Source organism: Nyctibius grandis, chromosome 3, assembly GCF_013368605.1.
Source record: "Nyctibius grandis isolate bNycGra1 chromosome 3, bNycGra1.pri, whole genome shotgun sequence".
Classification (NCBI taxonomy): domain Eukaryota; kingdom Metazoa; phylum Chordata; class Aves; order Nyctibiiformes; family Nyctibiidae; genus Nyctibius; species Nyctibius grandis.
In genome coordinates this window covers 68,699,000-68,713,108 of record NC_090660.1, presented here as the reverse complement: position 1 = coordinate 68,713,108, position 14,109 = coordinate 68,699,000, and the positions used below count along the sequence as shown (strand labels likewise).

Here is a 14,109-nt window from a genome sequence, read left to right as displayed (position 1 = left end):
TCCCAGGGCAGTCGCATGTTTGGTCAGCTGACACTCTGAAATACAAGCAAGATGGAGATGCTCTTCCTAAGGTTTTCAGTTTGCATGGCATGCAATTAGTATCTGGTTTTAAATAGATTTGTTACTGGCCAGTGTTTTATTTCCCTGGACGATCAAATATAAATATGTCCATCAGCAAAGAGGATGTTTTCTCTGGAACACCAAAATCTCATTGTGATGAGAGGAAATTCCATCTTAGTTTTTATATATGCAGTTTTGAAGTATTAATAGGGATTACATGTAGTGTGAGTCAAATTTTCAACTGCTGAAAAACTACATCACTTCACTATGGCCAGTAAAGACAAGGGGATTTATACCAGCTGAGGATTTGATCTGGTACTTGTATTTATGCTGCAGAGAAAGATAACTTCATATCTTGGGTTGGATTTAATACCAGGTGGTGCTAAGCAGAGGTGTTACGAATTGTCTGAAATGCCTTTCTCCAAAATTTGTATAAATGCTTTGTTTAAAAGTCCTCCTTCTTCTTCCTGAATGCATTTAAACAGATGGTGACAAATAGTGAGTTTTATCTTATCACTGAAAGTGACTTTTTCTGTCTTACTAAGAGAATGCAGAGGATGAATGTGTATCAGTGCACATAAATTATTGTTCTCTATTTCTGCTCTGATTAAATAGTTTTGTATTTAATCTTTGACAGAACTCTTACTCTTTTGACTATAAAGTAAATTTAGAGATGGATGTTTTTACTTTTTCCAAGGTAGTTTAACTATGTTTAGATTTTTAGATATATTTATTTAAATAGTTGAAGATTCAGACCTATAAGATACTGTTCTCCTCCTGTTCTCATTGAGGTCCTTGGAAGTTCAGGAAGATCAACAACTTGCAAGTTCAGGAAGATCAGTCACTCACAAGTTCAAGCTCAAATTACTGCTCTGGTTTTGTTGTGGTTTTGGATTTTGGTTTGTTTTTTTTTTTAATCACTTGGGTAGTTACACTGAGCTGTAGTGCTTTCCCTCTTTAAGATTCAGGCAAGGTTATATTGCTGCTTCAAGGTAAGAGAGGAAGGTCCAGGAGGAGAATTTACCTCTGAGCCCCAGTGGAGGAATTCATCAGCCTAGTTTGTGACAGGTTTCTCCCCTAATACACCTGGATTTCAAAAACCTCGGATGCTACCTGGTCTTGTGTTCTTGTTTAATTCCCTATTACCTTAAACTTCCTTACTAGGTTGCTGTACTACAAAAGAATTCTATACCCTAAAATTTGTCTTGCTGAAGAAGAATAAGCCAATCAATTGCTTTTCTTCCTCTAGGTTATCTCCCTGACACCAAAACAGAAATTTCACTGCTCTAAACTCCCCGTGCCTCCTTTATCTTCTCAAATTTCCAGACCTCTCAGAAGGTTGTGTGAGAACCCTTTGTACTGGATGCTCTCCGCACTTTGAGAATTGGGGTCTGCCTTCACTGTCCCCACCATCTGGAGCAGCTACATGCCTTGTTTGAAAATGGATTTGAGAAGAAAACACAGAGCATTTAAAAACTGGACATGGACTGCTATCTCGTACATGTTTTGTAAAGAATCCAAAAGTACGTTTAGACTGTTGATGAAATGAGGTGAGATACCTTTAATCAAAAGACTTTAATCTCTACCATCTCCAGCCCTGTTTAACCCCAGTCTGGGTACACTTTTAGCCAATTGCTGGATATAACATGAAATGTATCTCTGTGTCCAATTATCTCAGTTGACTGCCTGAAGTAATGACAGCACTCTCAAAGACACCTATATCTGCTTGGTGAGGGCTTGGGTAGCTATAACTTAATAGAAAAAATATGATTTTCTGATTCATAGGGATAGGGAAGGACTAAAAGGTGCTATTCTGCTGGTTCGTTGGTAGTCCATTGGATCTGATTTTGCTAATGTCATGTCACCGTGGGGAATCAAATCCTTGAACAGGACAGTCAGTCAGTGTCCAGATGGCAACAGGAGTTTCAATTGCAAAGGTCCTTGCAGTGGTGGTGTTGGCTGGGCCAGGTGAGACTCCCTGAATCATGCTTTACTGTGCAATTCTTGTATCCAGCCGGCCTGTGCTCCTTGGGACCACTCCAGCACACACATGCTCCATCGCTAGTGATTATCTTGAGCTACACACAAAACAACTCCTAGCTACCTAAACTGTGTACAGAAGACTGTCCTACATGATCATTCCTGCATCTATAGGAAGTTTCTTCTGGCTGCTTACAAGTTTCCTGTGACTACCTGTAACCTATGTAGAGGTGGATCAATTTTGCAGCCTTGGAGTCTCTGGAAGGGCCAGATTCTCTGCTCTGGATGTTAATCAGCACATTGAAACAGACAGGGGCTGGTCTGGGCACAGCAGGGCCTACCTGAAGGAATCCACAGAACTGTCCAAATCCCTCATGGAGAGCACCAATTAGTCAAATACTTAATTGAGAAAGGGGAGTAGGAGTTGAACCGATCAGCTTGTCTCTGGTTGGTTCACTATTTCAAGTCAATCTGATGTAGCATCTATGCAGATGCCTAGGTGTGGAGTTTCTGGATCTCCCAGGGAGAGAGAGGTCCTTCTCTATTTAATGATAACAACAAATTTAGTCCATTATAAAAATGTCCCTAAAAAGCAATGAACCAAAAATAGAGGAAAAATAATGGCACATATTCTTCTTATCCAGCTAGATAACATCTATGATTCATATAAAAAGTACACACTCATATTACTGAATGCTAATAGTAATTAAAAAAAAAGTCCAGGGATTTAAGCAAGCATTTGAAAAGCTACTTTTGACAATAGTGGAAAAACTACTGTATGCCTTCAGAGTAATGTTGAAGTACTGGTATAAGTATGTCTGTCATACCTTTTCCACTCCAGGGCATGCCTACCTGACATTCAGATTATGAGGCATTTCTGTATGTAACGTTATGAACGCAAAGGAGTGTGAAGGTCAGGAATGAAAATTATTTCCCTGGTTAAAAAGCACTTCAGATGACATTTGGCTTCATTGTAACATTTATAGTATTTGCTAATCTCTCAGTAGGAAGGTGGGCTACCAAGAAAATAGCCTTCCCAAAGGAGTAATATCTAAAATCGAAGCCATGAAGGTCAGATTTAAACAAAACCAAAAAAAATCCACAACACAAGAATATGCAGAAAAGAAGATTGTAGACAAAGCTTTTATACTTTTATCCTCATTTTATGCTAAAGCACAATGACATTTTTCAGCTTGAAGTGCAATGATTCTATTACTTACACATACAAATAATGTTTCCTCCCTGTACGCATTACCATCAGGCAGGCGTGCAACCCTTAACTTGTGCTCGGGTCTGATTTGCACGGCCACAGCATGCAGCTTTCACAGCAACTATACAGTCCATGAAGCCCTGTGCTATTAACAGTAGCTGACAGCCAGTTGGAGAGAGTGCACAGATGTGGATCATCATAGTCCAGTTATTTTTCAGTAAATACTTCGGGCCTGATCCAAACTCCATTAAAACAATGAAAACCACCTATTGGTTTCAGCGAGCTTGAGGTGAGGCTGCAGAACTCTTCCAAGTGCTGCTCTCCCTTCGGATCCCCCCCAGTAGTGATAACCAGGGAGTTGGAAGAAAGAGATTCTGTCCTTGTCTACTGCTGTCAGAAGAGGCTTGCAACTGGGGTCAAGCTCAAAGGAAGTCTCTGAATCTGTATTTTTATTAATTTAGAAATACTTGGGGCTGCAGCATACTCCCACTGAAGCCTGTGGTAGTTTATTGTCAACTGAAATATGAACAGGAAGCTTGATGCTCGTGCTTCTTCCTCTTCATTGACAAATTTGACACGCAGGCTTTCTGCATCAAGCAGCGTACTATTTTAGATGGAGAAGAATTATAATATATGTTAATAAACTCACCCACACACATGCACGTGCTTTAGGCATAGCTATCGGATTGCCTACTTAGTGAGTGAAGAGCAAGAGCTCTTCTGAGTTTTTTTTGTATTATTGGAGATTTGGCATCTTGTAGTGGGGTGACTTAAATGGGTGAGAGTTTACAAATACAAGACAGAGGTTAGCAGAGAGGAGACAGGCAGCCACATGGAATAAAGCAGCCTCTTATGTCACTGATGCACCTGAGTTATCAAAGGCTTAAGTGGACAAAGTCACAAGAGAAAGTAGTATCCTTCTATGACTTTAAATAACAATTCTGGCATGCTTTTATGTAAAATGTCCATAAATTGAGTGCCTTTACCTGTTTTATTTCATTTATTTTTGCAGAGGAGCAGCAGCTCAGAGGAGCTGGATTCATCTATTCAGATTAAAGCATTACTTTACATTTCAAAAGGGATGGTGAAAGTGTACCACACCCACACAGTAACAGGGAATGGTGTCTCCATCATATCACCCATAACTGAGGTCTTTTTCTACCAAAGGCACAAACGTCTTCTGCTCCTTTTTCTTTGGTATTCAGTGCTGCACATTTGGCCTCCAGATCAGCCCACTGTCTGCAAAAAAACTTCCTGCATGAAAGTTTGAGTAAAATCTGACTTTCTTGTTAAGAAACATAGTTACTTGGGGTTTCAGTGCAATTTTTGCATATTTTTTTAAAGGGATGTCCTATATCTCCTCTGGTAGTATTGTAAAGTATTTATTTACTCTGGATTTTATCACAAGAGACTTCACTGAAAATGTTACTCTAACATGCAATTAGCAGGGTCACTCCCTGTCATTGTTTCTCACGTAATATGGGAAAGACATGAGAGAATTTTTCACCAGTTGCATAGAAAAAGCAACAAAAGTAACCTGTCACTTCAGTCCAGCCCTTTATGTGGGTGCTATGACAGCGGAGCAGTATGAATGTGAGTATGGACAGAACGTCGTCCCAGGCCGAGTCCCTTCACAAACCAGGTCATTGCAAACTGCAGTTAACTTAAATCAGCATCAAGTCCTTCTCCTCGGCACAGCACAGACTGTCGGCATCCCTTGCCTTGTCTTTTGAGGCAGCTGGAGTCAACCTCGGTGGATCTATGTCGGTTCACACTGGCTGATCAGCTCTCTCAGAAGTAAAAACACCACCAAAAAAAGCCCAGGCTTCTCCAATGGTGGGAGTACTACTGCTGCTTCAGCCCTGCTTTGGCTGGCTTTAATGTCAGAGGAAGTCTTTGCTTCTAGTTATTTTTATGCAGGTTGCTTTAAAAAAAAAATTAAAAAAAACCATGCAGCCTAATATTTTACAAACCTCTTTACTATGCAAACAGTGAAACTGGTGCATGTAGCAGATTGCTCTGCTCACTCCCATCATCTCCTGCTGAGCGCTTGGTTGCATCGTGCTTAATTATGAATGGTCTCCAAAAAGCCCATTTTACTGTACTATGAAGTGACTCATATCACACAGCAGCTCTGACAACTCACACGGGGTACTGGAGTCACATGGCGCTGTGTGAGTCGGTGACTCATTTCATATTGTACTCGGTGCTGAGATCTGACTCATATCGAACTGTGCAAGGAACTGACTGACATTGTACTGGTCTGAAAGCCAGTTTGAATCGGGGTGACTCACCCTGGAGTGCATTAAATAGTGATTCACATACCGTTTCCTATTGATTCCGATTGTCGTGATTCACTTCAGATTGTACTACGCCGGCATCCGGCTGCTCTGGCCGGGTAGGCACCGTGGTAGCTGCCCTCTGCCTTGCGAGCTCGGCTGCAGTGCCACATGGAGCAGTGTCAGCCAGGAGGAGTGTTACCAAAGTCAATTTAAAGCTGAAGTAAGGTCAGAATTGGATTTAGCACACTGTCATTTTGGTCATGATGCTCTCTGGACCTCTTTGCTTCACCTGGCTATGACAAATTTTGAAACATGCCTATGAACAGAAAGTTAAGAGTCATGAACCTCTAGCTGAGAATACTCTGTTGCTTCTGAATGCTGGGAGATCTCCACAGTATCTCCAAGACCTGCTGCCCCCTTGGGGTAACTTTTCTTGGTGACGAAGAGAGGGGATGAATTTTTCTAAGTGACTGAGCACTGGTAGTTGCCTGCACTTCAGGTTCATCAACTTGTGACCTGTGCTCCAAGAGACACACAAACCTTAGACTCTGAAAACTCCTTCCTGGTACTTTAAGCTGAGCCCTCAAACGTCACTTCTCACTCTGAAAAACATACACTGTTCTTTCCAAGGGATAAAGATGTGTGTAACAGCTGAGGCAATGCTTCCATGATTAACTATTTGGAACCCAGCGTAAAGCTATCAAAATAAGTATTGATGGGGAGGGAGTAGATAAGAAATTAAAAGGGGAAATAAAGTAACTGTTCTCTCATCTTAGAGTATTTTATATAAAAACATAGTGCTGGTTTTACATTCAGTTGGCTCGAGCATGCTCATAGTTTAGAAAGATGCTCCTAATTTTAACCTGACACTCCTAATTTTAACCTGACCACAACTAGGACTCTCCTAGCTGACAGTGATTTCGGTGCTTCGTTTAGCTGAGCTAGTGTTTACTGGGTTTTGGTCCTGTAGTACAGCAACGGTGCAACTGGCACTACGGTACATAGCTCTGCAGAGGGCTGGAGCTGCTGCTGCTGTTCTGTTTGTGCAACGGGCACAGGGGTACAAGGAGGCTCCGCACCATCACGTCATACTGACGGCACTGTAGGAAAAGTTTTGGTCTTGCATTTTTCAACAGCAAAAAAGAAATAATGGAACGGTTGCATCAAGTAAATTACATCGGTATTGAATTACTGTAATTCTTACTGGCATGTACATGGATAATCTTATTTCAGTCTCTGCAGTTGTGTCCTATTTTCATTACCTGCTGTTTCTTACCTACTGACATGTATCTAACGACAGATCTCAGGAGGAGCTCCTTCTCTCACCCGAGGATGCATGATGTGGCAGGCTGATACTGGAAGAGTCTATATGGAAACACTCGCTTGTTGCTACTCGTCTCTCTAACTTTGCGGGGAGCCGAGGGCCCCGAGAACGGACGTGCCGCGGGACTCCACGAAGGAGCGGAGGGATGATGGATGCTGCCTTATCTTCATCCGCACTCGTCTAAAGAGGAGGAAGGGCCCCTGGGCGCACGGCGGCAGCCGAGCCGAGGTGTTACCTGCGCTGGGGCGAGGGAGGCTGCGCGGAGCGGGGCGCGATCCCGCCCCGGGAAGCGGCGGCAGCGGCGGAACCGAGCCTGCGGGGAGGGGTCGCTGCCCTCGCACTGGGACCGGGGGCATCACGGTGCTACGCGGGACCTGTGCTGCGGACCCGCTGGGAGCGGCGCCGGGAGCCCCGTGGGGAGAGACGGGGCGGTGCGAGCCCCAGCGTGGGGCCGGCGGCTCCCCACCCTCCGGGGGACGGGGGGAAGCGCCTCTTGCACCAGGTCCCTTCGGTTCCTCCCGGGGAGGGCGGACGCGGGGGCCACCGCTGGCAGCGCCGCCCCTCCCGTCCCGCCCCGTCTCGTCCCGCCGCGCCGGGGCGGCCCCGGCGACGGCGCGGGGGTCGCGGCTGCCGGTGACGAGCCCGCGCCTGCCCGGGGCCCGGGGCCGCGGTGCTCGGCGGCCGCCGTGCGGGACCGAGCGGTACTTACGGTGTCGGCGGCGGGGCCCCGCCGGGAGTCCTCGCCCGCTTCCCCTCCGGTAGCGGCGGGCTGGGCGCCCAGGGACGGCGGCTCGCCAGCCCCGCGCATGCGCCCGGCCCTCGCGGGCTCGTCTCACGGTGCCAGCCACGGACGCGGGTGGGCTTCGCTCGCCGTGGCCGGAGCCGGGGGTAGCGAGGCCGGCAGCCCGCGCTCGCCGGCCCGGCCCCGGCACGACAGGGCAGGTTGCCGCCGGGCCGCCCCCGGCGAGGCGAGCACCGGGGGCCGCTGCGGCTCAGGGGCGGTTTGCAACGGGAGTCGCCGCCGCAGCGCCCGCACCGCGGCGGTGGGCTGGGGAGGGCGCGGGGGGGGCCATGGGGCCGGCGCCGGGGAGAGCAATGCCGGAGAAACCGGCGTGAGAGTGTGTGTGTGTGAGCGAGTGTGTGTGTGAGCGCCCAGGGGAGGGGGTGGGAAGGGCTTGAGGAGGCGGCGGTGCCGCCGCGGGGCTCGGTGCTGGTGCTTTAATGTTCATAGCTGCCTTAAATGAGAGCCGTGCTCATAGCACCCGGGACTGGAGCACGCTTGCATTTTAAGTAACTGCAGGGATGCATTTTCCCTCCCGCCCCCCCAGCCGCCTCCCGGCTTCCAGAGGCGCACAGCTCACCGCCGCCGGCCTCTCTCGCTCTAGTTCTCCCGTTTCAGCGGGGCACGGCGTTACCGGGCTGCGGCGGGCGGGCAGCGGCCGCCGGGCTCGGCTCTCACCCCGCGCCCCCGGGGCGGCCCTTTCAGCAGCGCCCTTACCACCACTGCCACTTTTTGGGGACTGTCTCACCGACAACGTCCCGCCACCGCGCCCCGCCCCGGGCAGCCCCAAATGCCTTTTTTGCCCAGAGGGCGCAGCGCGCCCGTCGGCGGGACAAGGGTTAACGGGACGGCCGCGGCTGGCTTGTGTCACCGCCGTCCCCAGGCACAGCGACTCTGTCTTCCCGTGAAAACGAGACTGATTTCGGTGCATGAACGCCCCGCGCATCCTGCCTCCGGAGCTGGGCTCCCGGTTACCGGGAGACCTGGTGGGCAGTCCTGCCGTCGGGGCTGCTCCCTTCCCGCCCGCGCACCGGGTGCGCAGGACCCGCCTTGCCGGAGTCAGAGGAGCCGGGGAGCGATGGGGACGGCAGAGCGGGAGCGGCGGGCTTTGCCTGTGGAGCTCGGGGCTCTCAGCCGGGGGAGCTCACCCAGCGCCCCCGAGACTCCCACGCCGCTGTCGGCTGGGGGGATGTGGGCGGACAGCGGCTTCCCCGGTGCGGGGAGGAGGAGGAGGAAGGGGCGGACGCGGCCCCACAAGCGGTACTCACAGCGCCGGGCGGCTCGGGGGCAGCGCGGGGCTGCGGCGAGGCGGCTCCGTGGCACGCCGGGCATCTCCGGCGCTCCGGGGGGAGGCGGCTGAGCGGCGGCGGCGCCGGGGCCGGGGCGGGGGCCGGCAGCGGCGGCGGCGGCTCAGCCCAGCGACCCCGCAGCAGGGCGGCGAGCGGGCAGCGGGCGGCCGCCTCGCTGCCAGCCAGCAGCGCCGCCAAGCCCGCGGGACCAAAGCGGGGCCCCGGGGCGTCTCGACGGGGCGCCGAGACGAAGCGCGGGCAGGGCCGGCGGGCGGGGAGCTGCGGCCGCAGGAAGGGGCTGGCGAGCAGAGCTGACAGCGGGGCGAGGGGCCCGGCAGGCCTCGGAGGCTGCGGCGTGCGGGGGAGGTGTGGGAGCGGGGGGACGGGGCGGGGAGAGAAAGAGAGAAAAAAACACAAAATCAGCTTTACCGGGGGGGCAGGCGGGCGCCCTGCACAGCCCAGCCCCGAGCGGAGCCCCTCCACCGCGATGCTAATCCGGGGGGCGGCAGGCTTGAACCCCCACCGGTGGGTCCCTGGGTGCGCGGGGCTGCCCCTCACCCCCCCGCAGGCAGGCTCTGTGTTTTTAACTTTTCCAAGCCGGCCCTTTAAGCGCGGAGTGGAGGAGGCTTCGCGTACCGAGCCAGCGCCCTTTGGGGTTCAGGGCTGGACGTAGTGCCAGCGGAGCACGGGGGCGAGGTTGGCCACTTACAACCTACACGCAAAGAGCACCCCACGCCCTAAAATCCTCTACCCCAAAAGCCAACCACCGCCGGCGGGAGGAGCTGCGGCGGCGGGCGGGCCCCTGTGGAAGCGGAGCGGAGCGCGGTCCCCCCGCCTCGCCGCCGCCGCCCGGCCCTGTCCAGGGTCCTGAAAGCGCCCCGCCGGCGCCGTCCCTGCCGCCGCGCGGGGGGCCGGGCAGCTCAGCGGGCCCGCTCCGGCCGGCCAGCGGCAGGGCAGCTGGTCTGCCCCTGCCTTGCCGAGTGTCATGGTCCTGGAGAGAGGAAGCCACTCTACCGAAGTACGAGGCCGGAATAGGAACAGACAGCAATCACTGCCATTCGGGCTCTGCCTTCCTTTTCTCTAGTGGCGATTTCTGCCTGTTCCTGTTCAGGGCTCCATTTTTACATCATGGCCCAGCCTTTCTCAAAACATCTTCCCCATTTCTGGCCTTCAGCCATTCTCTTTACATCAAAGACATAGAGACGAACTGAAGTCTGCACAGTGTGAAGAAAGCCCTTCCCACGGTGATGGTGTTACCCTTGAAGGCCAAAGCCACTGCTACTGTGATGGGAGCACACGGCTGTGGTGCCACTGGGGCTGGGAGAAGGTGCTCGTTAGAGCTGAGACCTGCGGGGAAAGCTGCCGTTCCTGCACATAAGGGGAGCTTGCTGTTGCTTAGCAGCAGAGAGTTCCCCTACATCTGTTTGGAGAGGTGAACTAGGGTGGAAGCTGGACAATGTTCGCAGGAGAGTGGAAAAAATAGAAAGGTTGATTCCCACCCCACACCACCACTTAGTATTTCTCCTGCCCAGTGGCAAAGAGCCCTTCTGCAAATCTCTGCCCTTTTGGTCATGGCACAAAATGCACAACTGGGATGCTAAATACACTTCTGTGCTGAATTACAATTGTCAAGGCCCAGACAGGACCCGTGGAGCTATTACAGACTTGACAGTTAGGATTAAATGATATTGCCTCACTCAGAGGCAGACAAAAGGGAAGAAAGTCTCAGTGAGTGTACCAAGGTGGTTCTTCATGTGTCCTGAGACCAAGATCAAAACACCTGTTAACACCACTGTCCTTTGAATCCAGCTCCTAATCACTCTGCCGGGAAGGGCAGTCATTTCTGAGACCAGTGAGTGGATGTGACTCCCCTAAGCCCTCTCTAAACTATGGTCCCAGGTGGCTTTCTAAATCTTAGCAGGCTGCTCGAACAAGTGCAGGCTTAAAATGCTGGCACAGTGTAACCCCTTTGGAAGGTATGGTCTTGCTCCATCCTTTGCATTTCTCTCAGGAGGGTCATGATCAACTAACACATTATTAAAGATGTCTATTTTTTTCAACATTAATGATGCATAGTGATAATACATAGTATTGTATAAAAAGATGGTACTCATGCTCCCTAGCATGAACGGTGTTAGATAAACAAAGCCATCTAAGCTGAACATCTTCCAGTGCTTGGTGTCTGTAGACAACTCTACCTAGCTCTATAGGCAGGTACATCTGCCTCATTGCATATGTACACAACCACCTAAATCCTGAAACAGCTGAGTGTCTTGGAGGCCTAAAGTCCTCTCAAAATCAGTAAAATAGGCATCATCTTCTCCTTTCTCCCTGAATAATGGATGCAGGCTGAGATCCAGCTATGTAAGACAGAACAGCATTAACAAGCACTTGAACTTTGTTGAAATGGGGTTTAAAGTTGAGGGACTTTAAGAGCTGAGAGACACAGACCGAATCCCTTCCTCTGTCTAAAAGGAATCTGAGCATGCATTTCTCATGTGTGAAAGAAAACTCCCTCAGTCATCAGAGCAGCGTGCTCTGCACGTGCCTGTGACCGTACTCTTAGTCCCCACTGCTGCCCCACTTTGTACAGGTTAGTTCAACTTCACTAGGACAGAGAGAAAGCAAAATGTGTCCATCTTGGCAAACTAGATAGGCATGGGAGTGTTGGGTCTTGTTTCTGTCCCAAAAAACATGTTATGGAAAATGGAATGTTTGCACGTGAACTGTGTATTTAATAAAATTATCCCCTGTAGTGGCACCTTTGTAACATACAAGGTATATATTAAATCAGGACTCAATTTCAATATAGATATTAGCTACTAGTAGATAAGGCATTAGGAAAAAAAAAAATCTCTTTACTAGACTTTCCTGAACATTTTGCATGAAGTCTACATAAGTTATTGATAAACTTTTAGGAGGGAAGTCCATCCAGCATGAAGTAGTTTTCTTTTATTCCACATCAGAAAGGAATGGCTTTAGCTGAGAGTCCTCTTGCTATTTAATATTGTCCCTTTGTATGTTTCTTAGACTCCAGCGTCTCTCTTTCTGCAGACTTGTCCAGCTAACATATTTTCCTAATTTTGCCTTTGTGGAAATGAAGAAACTAGTTATTGGTGGTGGTGTTATTATTATTATTACTGGTTTATTTTATTAAGACTGAAAACTAGTACGTCACTTTTTTTTTATTTGTTCTCATTGAAAATATTAAGAACAGGTTATAAGAAAGGTAATATAGAACATGTATCTGTATTTTAATAAAATTGCATTCCAACATTCTTGCAGTCACACTTCAATGGGTGACATAATGCACATATTATCTCTTTTGGTGCCTGTTTTGCTTTAACATGTTAGGACAGATTGCTGGGCCTCGTACCTGAACTTCTGCTCCTGCCTAAGGAGAGGTCACACATGTTTGTATGGCGGCTTACGGTACTAGTCTATTTTACTGTTTCCTGCTCACTTCAGTTGTTAAATAGAGAGTTTCTAGACCATTGAATGGAGCTGATTCATAGCAAATTAGGGAGAAATTCAAACAGAAAGCAAGAAGTCATTTTTCGGCTATTTTCATTGACATGAAAGTGCACTTGTTGCAAATCACTTTGAAGACTGATAGGCTTTTCTGGGAGAGGAGATATTTTCAGAAGTAAAATGAGTTTCCAGGGACTTAGATGAACTTCAATTTTCTTTATATATCAGCAGTATTCTAGTATTTGCTTTATCTTATTTCTTAATAAAAACTTAAAATGTAAAAAAAAAAAGATATATTTTTAAAAGATGCATTTTAAGTAACGATATTTTGAAGTGAACATAATGCCAGTGATATTATGGGAAACAGCTTTGTTGAACTTTTAAATATTTGTATTGTCTCAACATCAGTTTCTTACAGGTGCAAGTAAGTTTTCTTAATGGATCTATTAGTAATTGATTTCAAATAGAAGATGTAGGTTCAATGTTGATGGGAGGCAGAATAAACCAGAGTTTTCAAACAAGTAAAACTAACCACAGAGCTGCATGGGCGCACAGAGCATTGACTAACTTGTCCCACATGCAGGGATGACTGTTAGTGCTCGATTTTTCATCAACATTAATAGCAATGTGTTAATTAGCCAGTAGAATTTATTTTGTGGAAGCCCAAGTGTGAAAGTTCCCCTGGGAAGTTCCTCTCAATGCCGTGTCGTTCATACTGTCAAAATGTAACCGTTCAGTAGCACGTATGTAGAGCATAGGGTTTCTCTCAGCCTTTTGCTGGAGGATTAAGCTTCCTCAAGGTCTTATGCTAAAACCTGTGATTGCATTATGTTAGGACTAATGCTTGAAAAATTGTCGTAATGGTTAGCCTTGGCTTAGATCTCAGTGCAGCCAGAATTGTTTGCTATTGATGGCTGTGCTTAGTACTTTGCTAATTATTTCAGCACTGTCAGGTTATTATCTAGGGTGACGTACTTTCTCAGGGTTGGCCAATCCCAGATGTATGTTCTACCAAAACTCTCAGCCTCAGTATTTATATCAGTCAGACTCTACTCCGAAGTCTTGGGAAGTCTGGAAATCATCCTCCGCTGTCTCCACTCACATCGCTGTTTCTTTTCCACTCCTACATATCACATCTTTATTACTTCTAAGGAAGAGGAAGCTTAAAGAGAAATAATCTTTGAGTTGGAATTAAATATTAGAAATAAGGAGCTGTTTTCCACTAATAGGACTGAATGCCGGGTTTTAGAGCATCAGGGTCATCTCAGTGATGGCTCTGCTCCCCATTCTGGCCCCAGTCCAGCTGATGCGTGCGGGCACCGTGGGGTTCATGAGCCCTCGGACAGAGTTCTGTGGCACAACTCATGTGCTTAAAAATCTTTGGTGACTCAGAGTTTCTGGCAGATTGACAGACTACCCAGGAAGCCGGTGGCTTGGGCAAAGAAGGTCTAATTAGAAATTGCAATATGACACATACAAAAAAATGAAATCTTTGCTGAAGTACGACTGCATTAAGAAACTACGTCATTCATTTCATTTGCCATGTTTGGCAAATTGAAGCCTCACTATATTCTTTCTGACCCTCTCACCTTCTGTATGTCAATAAATAGTTAAACATGTAATGCCGACTACATTTTTTTTAAATCAGAGGTTAACATACATCTCTAATTCTATCCTCTAGTTTTTTTTTTTGCATAAACCTTTGAATTATT

The 14,109-nt window shown here is 48.3% G+C and overlaps 2 protein-coding genes across 2 annotated transcripts in view; one reads left to right on the top strand and one right to left on the bottom strand.

Annotated features, from left to right (window-relative positions):
* The window catches only part of TCEA1 (transcription elongation factor A1), a 51,723-nt gene extending 50,338 nt beyond the window's left edge, over positions 1-1,385 (top strand). The window contains exon 11 of the transcript XR_011047889.1: positions 1,310-1,385. The gene's annotated coding sequence lies outside the window, so the exon portion shown is untranslated. The remainder of the gene's footprint in view (positions 1-1,309) is intronic.
* The window catches only part of RGS20 (regulator of G protein signaling 20), a 41,107-nt gene that overhangs the window by 12,356 nt on the left and 14,642 nt on the right, over positions 1-14,109 (bottom strand). The window lies entirely within an intron of this gene.